This window comes from Miniopterus natalensis, chromosome 9 (genome assembly GCF_054644295.1).
Source record: "Miniopterus natalensis isolate mMinNat1 chromosome 9, mMinNat1.hap1, whole genome shotgun sequence".
In the NCBI taxonomy this organism is placed as follows: Eukaryota; Metazoa; Chordata; class Mammalia; order Chiroptera; family Miniopteridae; genus Miniopterus; species Miniopterus natalensis.
In genome coordinates, this window is record NC_142089.1 from 43,791,917 (window position 1) to 43,803,403 (window position 11,487).

General features: G+C 38.7%; 1 pseudogene; it reads right to left on the reverse strand.

Annotated features, from left to right (window-relative positions):
• Positions 1-2,100: 2,100 nt before the first annotated feature.
• On the reverse strand, positions 2,101-8,182 carry LOC107540088 (chromatin target of PRMT1 protein pseudogene; annotated as a pseudogene).
• Between the last annotated feature and the right edge of the window lie 3,305 nt (positions 8,183-11,487).

The following is an 11,487-nucleotide window of genomic DNA, read 5'->3' on the forward strand; positions in this document are numbered from 1 at the left end:
TCAAATTCATGCTCAAGAAAAAAAATTATAATTTTTTCTTGCAATTAAAGAAGCCCAAAAAAGTAGATTTTATGTCCTTGTTTTAAATGAGCATCAACTTTCAGTCTTGAAGCTTAAAAAAAAAAAAGTCATGATTTTGTTAATTGGAATTTTATGTAAAAATATTCAAAGAATTCATTAAAGATACTTAAGATATTAAAAGATTTTATTAACTAAGTAGGTGCATTAAAGACTTTGAAAATTTCAGATTGTTAAACTTTTACTTTTATGTTGAATTTAGCTTTCATTTTTATGGAATAAAATTTTAAAGAAGAAATATTTGCTTATATAAATGGACTTCAAGTAGTGCCATAAGTATATTCTTTTTTTTAATTTTTTAAAATATGTCTTTATTGATTTCAGAGAGAGGAAGGGAGAGGGAGAGAGAAAGATAGAAACATCAATGAGTCATTGACCGGTTGCCTCCTGCACGCCCCCTACTGGGAATCAACCCTGCAACCCGGGCATGTGCCCTGACTGGGAATCAAAGCACAGTCTCCTGGATCATAGGGTGATGCTCAACCCCTGAGCCACGCCAGCCCAGTGCCATGAATGTATTCTTTCTGATGCCAGGCATAAATGTATTTCACACCTAACACTACATCCAAGTAGGAAGTAAGAGTCACTGATACTAGCTTCTCCTGTGAACACTTTCCAGGTGTATGTCCTTTGCCAACTCATCACATCAGGAAGTCAATGAATGGAGACATTTGTTAGTAGAGATTAGACACCAATATTTGGGTACTTTGTCACAATATAAGATCTGAAGTGGAGAAAATAGTCATTTTAGTGTGACTTATTCTCAGCTATGGGATGAGTTACCTGGATATTATCTTTGTAGCTACACATCCTTTCCACATCTTTTTGATTAGGCTGTAAATATCACTCTCTTATATTGGTTTTCTTTTATTGTTTTGTCAGTTTTTTAAATCCATTTTTTCCTTGATAATTCTATAAAGGCAAATGCGACTAATTCCATCACCTAAACATAGGGTAAATTTGCAGTCAGGAAAGAGTAAAGTCATAGAACTAATGGAATGCAGTCTCTTTCTTTCTTTTTTTCTTTCTTTCTTTCTCTTTCCTCTTAGAATGATTTCGTGTTATACTAAACCAGAAATACAAGATTCCCCTGAAATTGGAACAGTTGACAGGATATGGTTGGCCTTATGGTCTTCAAGGGAAATAAGATCAAACAAAGTCAATGTAAGGAAAGGCCCAAGATTGGTTTGGGATAAACATAAGAACCACATTTGGCGTGGGTGTCTTTTGACCCCTCCCCTGCTACCATAGTTCTTCCATCCCTTCTGAAGCATCTGCTTAACCAGTGGCTTGTCCTTCTCTATAGGTGTAAGCAACCCAGTAGTTCCCCTTTACATGATGCAAAGCCAAGAGGAAAGTTTATAAATCTTATTCCAGGGTAGGAAGTGTGCACACACCCAAGCCAGCTCACATTCTGTGGCAATGCCTATGGTAGCAACTTTAATCAGATCAGAGCGGCTGCCACATGTAACCTGTTTTGTGGCCCGATAGCTAGGTCAGTGTTCCTAATTTACTATACTAAAATATCAATGCAGCAGAATGCATTTTTGAACTCCAGATTTTCTAAAAACTTCTAAGAGGCTATTAAAGTGATATAGGACAGAACTGTACGGCATTAAGGAGGAACATTGGTGGATTTTTTCTGGGGCTTTTTCAGGGGGTACATTGATGAACAGAGGAATTGTTGGAACACCAGAGCATACATGGCAGGTGAGGGGAGGCAGAGGTGGAAAGAGGGCTGACCCAGTCAGTTCAGAGAGAAGTCTGAGAGAAGGGAAAAACAAACAAAACAACAAAAACCACAAAACCAAACCCAGGTCAGAGGGAGAGAGGGTTTTCAGACAATTCAGTACCAAAAAGTAAAAGGATCATACTAAATGCACAAACTGGTGGCAGGTAACTCTACAGTCTGTTGTGATAGGTCCTTCCAGCTCAGTCAGGCAGGCTTCTCCTCATCTGTTTTCTCAAGGTCATTGACAGAGGTGGGCCCTGTAACAAGTCTCAGAGGAGGGCGGACAGGCCTCAGTCACTGGCTTCGGGACCTGTCTGCGCCATGTGGGCATCCAGCTCGGCATCCCTGTGGCCTTTTGTTTTTGACGTGTTTGTATCCAATGGGTTGTCCGCTGCTCCTTGGTCAGAACAGGGCGAGCAAGGGCACCTGTCCCTTGCCCACTGCCTCAGCCTCCAAAGCTCCCTCTTCCCTGACCTCTCATACCCCGGCCTCTGTCTCTCATTCTGCTACGACCCAGAGCTCCTGCCCGGGGCCACCTCTCTCAAGGCCTCCGTGACCTTGAACGCCACCCCTTCTTAAGCCCATTTGGGGAGCTACAGCTTGTCCACCTTGGAGGATGTTATGACCTTGGAGGGTCACCCCACCCCTAAGTAGGCCGCTGGTGGCACAGCCATGTAGTCCTCCTCTGGGCCAGCCTCTCTGGATTATGGGCAGGCCCCCCCCCATCGCTCCCCTGGCCAGGGCCCCTGTGGGCCAGCCTGCCTGCGCCTGGAGGCTGCTCGCACCCGGGCACTGCTTTAAGCTCTTCTGCTAAAGTGCTAATGCCGCCTGCACAGGGGGGCCGTTGGTCACCTGCTGGGCCAGTCTTCTGTTTCTGGCCCCGGCTAGCTGCTCTTGCTGCTGCGTCGAAGTCCGAATATTCACTGGCATCAGCTGTTTGTTCTTCAACTTGTTAGTAAAAGTCTCATTTAGAGACATGTTGGTGGTGCTTTTGAGCATAACTTTCGGTGCAGCCGTCTTCAAATCGGGGATGGAAGGGACAGCATGCCGGCCCCTCCCGGGGCTGCCAGGACTGCTGCGGCCGGCCCTGCGCGGCCGGGGAGGGCGGGGCTCCCTTGCTGGGCTGGCCGGGGCGCGGCCGGGGGCTGCTGGCCGGTCAGCCGGCCCGCCTGCTCGCTGGCCTGCCCTTTCCTGCCTTTGGCCTGTGCCGCCACAGCCACTGCCAGCTCCCACTGGGTGTCCAAACAAAACGCGTGTTTAGCTCTCTTGGTCTGTGATGGCCTTGAATTATGCTGGGCTCTTCAGATTCTGCTCCCCATGATATGTAGCAAGGGGGCCTAAATGTTCAGATGAAGAAAAAAATTAATGAAATAAAGAATGTGGGAGAGGAACTATGACAGGAATGCTCCTTCCTCATTATTAGTAAGCCCTGTACAGAGGTGTACTGGTCTAAACGGCAGGGAGAAAGGGCACATTCTGGAGTTATCACAGCACCTCATGGGGTTGCAAGACCACAGCACGCTTTCCCCTTGGAGCATGGCTGTTATTTCCTGTCTTCATGGGGAACAAAGTGTTGCTTTTACCTGCCACAGTGCATCTTAACCTTTGAGCTGGGAGGAGAAAATATGTCCTTTGAATTGTGCATCTTCCTGATGAAATTATGGCTGTAAACCTAACGTTTAATGTTGTCACTGTTGGTCATTTTTAGTGACAAATGAAGCCTTTCTATGGAAAATTCAATAGTGCTCTGGGTCTAACCAGCAAATGTGATTGCAGAATACTGAGACTGGAAGAAATATCTTGTACATTATGTTGATTATAGTAAAATCAGAGTTGGATTAATTGTGCAGTTTGAGATGAAAATACTCCTGAAGTGTGAGACTTCCAAAAAGGCTTGCTTTCTGTTATTTATTTGTTATGTGTGTAGTCCAGTTTTTAACTCATTTAACTTATAAAAAAAATTCAGCCCAAATTTCTATTGTGCTTAACTTATTATGTCAGGCCTCACCTTATCCGTAGTGATGTTTTCAGATATTAATCAATATCGCTTGACCTGTGTTAGAACACGGTATTTCACAAATAACATTTTAGCAACATAAAAATAGAAGGCTGCCTCAGTCTATGTTTCATTTTTCTTTGTTCTTCTGAACACCCACTCAGTTAGTCTCAGACAAACCTAATTATCTGCTGCATGCACTTTTCTCAAGCTCTGGGTTCTTTCTTTAGCTCCTGAATACTTTGCTTATTTTATTAAATTATGCCTTCATGCCTGGCCAGTTTGGCTCAGTGGTTAGAGCTCCAGCCAGTGGGCTGAAGGGTCCCGGGTTCAATTCAGGCCAGGGGAGCGTACCTCGGTGGCAGGTTCCATCCCTGGCCCCAGTAGGGGCATGTGCGGAAGGCAACCAATTGATGTCTCCCTCACATCGATGTTTCTCTCTCTCTCTTCCCCTTCCATTCTCTCTGAAAAACAATGGGAAAAATATCCTTGGGTGAGGATAATTTTTTTTTTTAAATTATGCCTTCAAATGTATACAATGTAAGTCAGATAACAAATAGCACTTACATTCAATAATGCTAATTTATTGACATTTATAAAAAGTTTTTTACAGTGGATTTCTGATGTAAAGCTGGGTTTCTCTCATATTTTGTTGGTTTTTTGTTTGTAATACATTTTCATCATAGCTAAGTAACCACATAATTTATTGTCCACAACAGAATACTTTGGACTGAAAGGGGAGCTATTAATAATTATGCCATGTCAATAGATACAAATTGGATCTATCCTGGGAAAACTATGAACCATGGACTAAATCCAGGACAACACCTGCTTTTGAACATCCCACAGACTAAGAATAATTTTTACACTTTTTTAATGCTTGAGAAAAAATCAAGAGAAGAATAATATCTCATGACATGCGAAAATTATATAAAATAATTTGAGTGTTCATAAATAAAGTTTTATTGGAACACAGTCACATCAAATCATTATAAATGGCCTATGGCTGTTTTCTAACTGCAATGGCAGAGTTAAATAGCTGCAACTCACCAGATTGCCTAGAATATTTACTGTTTGAGTCTTTAGATAAAAAATATACTGACCTCTGAAGCAGAGTAATCCTAAATCTGTCCCAATTTAGATAATTTATTTCAATAGGACAGGATCCTTGTTTTCTAATAGTGCCCATGAAATGGTATATATACGACTAATACTTGTATGTATTACTATATATTATAATGCTGATGTTGATGATGCTTCCGCTGTTATATTTACCCACTCTGTAGTTTCCTATGGACTAAACTGTTCCATGTCACTTTTTTGGCTCCATCATAAAGTCTACTAGAAGGTCTTTAGTCCCTCACCAAAATACTTCTGCATATAATTATTCAAGTTGTTAATTTATATAAGAATTAAAAATAGATTTTCTTCAAGAACCAGACTGCTTCCATTTTTTCTAACAAAATTTAGTAGGCAATCTTGGAAGCAGTTTTGGGTTTTTGTCTGAATGCTTTTGAAAGTGTGGGGTAAAGCAATATTTTCAAGCAACCTCATTCTGTCTGTTAGGTATTGAATCAAAGGAGTTACAGGAATTCAACCTCATTGTCCAGTAGGCCAAATATATTACTCTTTTAAAGCGAGTCATTTATTTGTTGACTAATTAACAAGCCATGTGCTCTTATAAAAGTTGGCCCAGCTGGAGTATGTGCGTCACCGTTGTCTATGAAGCTTACCTGAACTGTGTGGTTACTGAGGCTCTTCACCACCTTTCAGAATAGGTTGACTCTGTCAGCGGGCAAGTGTGGAGTATTTTTAAGAACAACACAAAATACAAACATCATATAGATCCAGAAATTAAGTTAATCGGAAGTTAAATTGTCAGAAGAATAACAGCAGATATATTGTCCTTGTACCTTTTGTTTACCAATTAGATGTCCAAATGTTGACATTTGAGAAATATGGCAGAGTTAGCAAATGGCAGCCAGGGTGAGCTGGAAGCCTATTAGGAATGAGATCTGAATTAGTATTCCCCTGGCACCAAAAATGTGCCATTCATATATTTTCTTTTGTAGCACTAATTACATATAATAATTCTAGGTTTTAGTTTTAAAAAGAGTCCTTCATGTATAGAGTACTGTAAAACTATTCAGTTCACATGTTAACTCTAATTAAAATCTATCTCAGAATTCATTAAAATCTGGATCAGCTGTTTAACATCCCTCACAGCAGTGCACCTTTAGATGAAAAACACGGCACCCTCCATTTCCCCCTTTTCACTTTTTGTTGTCTAATTAATAGAAACCATTAATTTGGAGGGATGGATTAAAAATGGAATGAATAGTATAGCCTTTGTGTAACTCTCTAAAGGTTTTCTATGCCATAATCAAGGTGAAGGAAAAAATGCTTATTGCAAATGTCCTGAGCTGACAGAACTATATATTTGGAACCATTAAGTCTGTGGTAACTGGTGAAAATAAAATGTATAATTAGGATAAAATTAAATGGATGATAGAATCCAAGCTTTAATGACTCAAAGGAAAAAAACACACCACACAACCTAACTCCAGTTCCTAAATCCAGTCAAAGGGAAATAAAACTCATTACTTAAAAAAAAAAAAATTAGCAAGGAAAATTACTAAATTTAAGATGCTTTAAGATTTTTATCCCATTTGTAGTGTGGTGATAGAAATTTGGTAAAGTGGTTCTAGTAGACATTATGAATATGTATGAAAAAGATATAGAGTCTTTGTTTTTCAGAGAAAATTAAAGAAAAATGTGATAGGCTGAGTAATTAAGGAAATATATGCTTTCCAGGAGGGTAGAAATGTGACAGGTACTGTGTCGTCACATCCATACCCAAGTGGTTATCTTTGCATTTTCGAAGAAAACTTTGAGAAGATGTCCATAGACAAAAGCCTGAGTCCTATGGATAAGAATTAGTTCATTCAGGAAAATTACCACAGATTTGGTATCTTCAATAAGAAACATCTGTTTTTTCATAGTTCCAGAGGCCAGGAAGCCTAATATCAAGTTGCTGACAGATTCAATGTCTGGTGAGAGCTGCTTCCTGGTTCATAGACTAGAGTCTTCCTGCTGTGGTGTCATCTGTTGGGAAGGGTGAGAGAGCTAGGTCTTTGTGGTCTCTTTCATAGGCCACTAATCTCATTCGTGAGGGTTCTACTGTAATGACCTTCACCTCCCAAAGGCCTCACCGCCCTAATACCATTGTATTGGGGATTAGAATTTCAACATATTAATTTGGGGGATACAACTTGCATTCCATACCAGGGTGATGACCCTGAAGGTGATTCACAATGAAGCCATTGCCTTAGCTTTGCACAGGTAATCTCCTAGAGAGTAAAGCTAATACTAAAGAGGTTAAAATAATAATTAGAGACTAAAACTAGAGGTGATAGTCTAAGTGATTCCTTGAAGATATTTGTCCTGGGAAACCTCCTTCAAAGAATTTTAAAATATTTAGGCTGGTGATATTTTAGTTCCTACTCCTGGTTCTATCTTCAGCCATAAGGAATAAATTATTTGTATGTGGAACTTCCCAGGAAGCTCACATTTTTGTCCCTGACCTGAATCATCTTCAAGGCTGAAATACTCATGGGAACTGGAATTTGCTTTAATGGGAAAAATGATGTGGAACTTGCTGCAATGGACACTCTCACCCTGCAGCCTCTGTCTGCATCTTGACCTTGCTCCTGGGACTTCTGCAAGAAAAGAATTCCACACACTAGTGATTCACATATAAATTAAAAATATAATTTAACTCAATGATTTTGTACTTTCACCAAAGAAAACTCATTTTGTCTTAGGAAACGTTTCACCTAATGCTTAAACATCTTATTAAGAACACATGTTTGATCTCAGTGATATTGTGAATTATTAGTGAATTTCTTAAAAACGTATAAGAACACATTCACATCCTGTTCTATTTCCCGGGTCTTGAATGTTTACCTAGTTTGGAATGGGTATGTAACACTGAGAATGGCCTGTCATGACGTAATACAAGAAGCATGTTCAAAGGGCATGATTCTAAATCCATTCCCCAAAAAGGTAGGCCTAAATGAGTTTTTTTCTTCAGATTATATATACTATTTATTGCTTATTTTTCACTTTTTGGAAATCAAACTGCTAATATTAGAGCAAGAGTTCTCCAAAAATAGAATTCCCACAGTCATTAGACATTTCATAAAAGTTCTGAAACTTTTGACGTCATCATCTCCTCTATCATACAACCTGAAAACATGACAGAATAAAGACCTACTCTCCAAACAGTAACAATCCTTCAAAGTTAAAAGTTATGGCAGAAACTGCTGCTAACCAAACTGGTTTTCCTTTCTGCTGAATCCACAGCTAGACGCCATGTCTAAGCCTTTCTTGAAGTTAGGTGGGCCCATGTGACTGATGCCTGGCTCACTGGGCCATAGGTTGGGAATAGAAGAGATGTATCCTACTTCTAACCTGGCTCCAAAAAAAAATAAAAAATCAAAGTGAATAAAGCACAGGAATTTTGGAGTTGAAAGGGATGGGAAAATGGCTGTCACTACACTTCTAAAAATAGGAAATAAAATTGAAATAGCTTTGGAGAATCCAGTGACCTATGGCAAAGATAAGATCAGGGGTGTGACATTCTACTGAAGCGAGAATCAGACTTCAAAGCCTCTCCAGCCCCAGAGGAGGACCTGATCTCCGCACCGACTTCAGACGTGGTGATAGAGATCACAGGCGTTTCCACAGAGCAAGGGAAGGGGCCGGGGGAAATGGATGAGGGAGATGTTCTCAGAAATTAAATTCAGAGTCTAATCAAGTAATACGCCCTCCTTGCGTATAGGGAGCCTTCTAAATGTCTGCTTGGCAGGATTTCATAAATTCTTACCGTAGTAACTTAAAAAAATTTTTTTTTGAATGGACTCTTTATTGTAGTTATTTTTTTTACCTACCTTTGTAAATTGGGCATGTCTATGTTTTGAGAGTAAGGAGATTATAAGTGAGGACTGTGGCATAAACTGGCTAAATTTAACAAAAATAGTTTCTTTCTTTTTGGTACACATTTTCTGGCCTTTCTTGACATGGTTTGGGACCAGAAGTCTGAGTGCTAGCTGAGGGAATGCAAGTATGATATATACCATGTCTAAGCCTAGCCCATAAAAACTTTCCACATGTCCTGTCCTTTTTTCCCTCGCAGCTGATGCTGAATGCCTGAGGTGACTGTAGAAGCCTTGTTTTGAAGATGACAGAGTCTTCATCAGTCTGGGTCCTTGAACACCTGTATGGAGGAAAGACTCCCCCCTCAACCAAGTTGGTATTTGGCTTTTGCATAAATGAGAAATAAACTTCAATTGAGATAAGCCACTGAGATGTCAGCATGTATCTGTTATAAGTTAGGGTATTCAAAAAATATGAGTCAAAATACACAACTTTAAAAAATCCCACTTAAAATAGTATTTTTAAAGATTAAGAAATTCAACATAGCATATTGCTGATTTCGATTGAGATTGTGTTTGAAATTATAAATTTTTTGGTTATGTTATCATCTCAACAACTAAACAGTTATTCTGTTTTCAATAGCATCACTCTTGGCGACATGGAAAGCGAAGAGAGTTATTTTTTTAATATTCCAATGAAAACATTTTGCGTGAATTTTTGGAAGTAAACAGAACATAAGGTGCAAAAAGTACAATATTACATGCAACATCGCCCATTTGTGTATTAGCAAGTTCTTCAGCAGAGTGAATAATTATAATTAGAAACATCAAGACAAATAAAATGAGTCTGTGACCAAGGTTAAAACTGGATAAGTTTTTAGGGAAAATAGAAGAAAAATTGGGAACCACATTCTTTCATGGCAGGAATGCTGGCATCCATTAAGGTTTAGCTTCAGAACTGTCGCCACCTCAATCTTGCAGCTGGAATTCTAGCCTGGGAAGAAAGCAGGGGAGACTTGGGACAGGGAACCTTGCCTTCACCTATTGCTCCTTTCCTCCTTCCAGTTGAAAGGACCTCTGATTTGGCAAGAAATACATATATTTACACTGCCTTTTTAGTAATATCCTCAGAACAAAGGTGAGTAAATACTCAATATTGATATTTATTTCTTTAATCCTGAGTCCCTATGCTGTATATTACTTATTTATTTAATAACTATTTATCGATCATCTGTTATGTGTCTGGCACTGCTTCTAAAATTAGAGATACAGTAGTGAACAAAACATAAAAAAATTCTGCCATCATGGAGTATACTCTGATGGGAAAGACAGAATTTATAAATGATAAATATTTAAATTACATAGTATTAGTTAAAAGTGCTGAAGAGAAAAGCAAGAGAGAGAGAGAGAGTGAGAGAGAGAGAAGGAATACAAATTATTGGGATAGAAACTGCAATTTTAAAAAGAGTAAGATTGCAATGAAAAAGTGAGATATGAGGAAAGACCTAAAGGAAGTTATAGAGCTAGCCACACATATGCAGGCAGGTTCATTCCAAGCAGAAGGAAGAGCGAGGGAATTGGGAGCATTCCTGACATGCGTGAGGAGCAGGAAGGAGGCCGGTGAGACTGGAGTCTAATGAATGCAGAGGGAGAGTTGTAGGGGACTATTTATTGCGATCTACCATCAGCATGGAACTCGTCTTGCAAGGTCAAGCTTCAATGTCACCTCTTTTATGAAGTCTTTTCTGCCTTCTTTATACAGTTAATTGCTGTATCTTCTGTGCACCACAACACTATAAATATACTTGCAATATTTGTGTTGTAATATTATGCTGCAAGATTTGTATAATTTGTGTTGTAATCATTTATTTATGTTTCCAACTCTTTCATTACATTGTGAATACCTCACCCTCATATAACAATGCAGTGTTTTGATAAAAGTGTGTACTCAATAATTGTGTGGTGAATAAGTGAATGAATGAATGAATATCATATTATAAGTCAGTCTAAGTGATGTAGGGCAATGCAAGAAGGGAATTTAATGAGTGTTAAAGATTACCGGTAAATATAGGGGCCTCAATCACTTTCCTGAAGATCTAAAGCCTGGTAGGTTATAATGACACCTATTTCTCTGACTGTAGCCATGCATTGTCATGTTTATTATGAAATAAAGGACCTACAAAATAATTAGTCACAAATGTGCCCTCCAAGTAATTATTATGCTTTTATATTTTTATTTTTTCAGGTTACCAATTTTAACTTTTTCCTCATTATTAATATTATCCAAATTATTGAATTAGTACCTTCATAGATAATGGGGTTTAGATAAAATTTCCTTTTTGAGACCGAAATCTGGAATTTGGTTCAAAGACTTTTTGAAAATGTCCATGTCATGAGAGCTTATCAGTGTTCGAACTGACATTACTATAATCTCAATTTAAAAGAGAGACAATTGATCTGATTTGGAATTCTAGCCTGTTCTGTAAAGCTGCTTTCCCAAGGGTGATTAGCTTTGATATAAATTTTTAATATGACTTTTTATAGTTTGCTCACACACATGATCTTGTTTTAGTCACTGAGTTACAGTACAAGAAAAATGCCTATTAAAACTAAACTATTAAATGTGTATATAAAATCCTTTATGCTTCTCTACACTTTAAACGAATACTTGTCATGAAAGCCAAACTATTCCTAAGAAATCCTTTACTTGAATTTTGCACTCAAAGTGTATAGGTTTAAAAGAA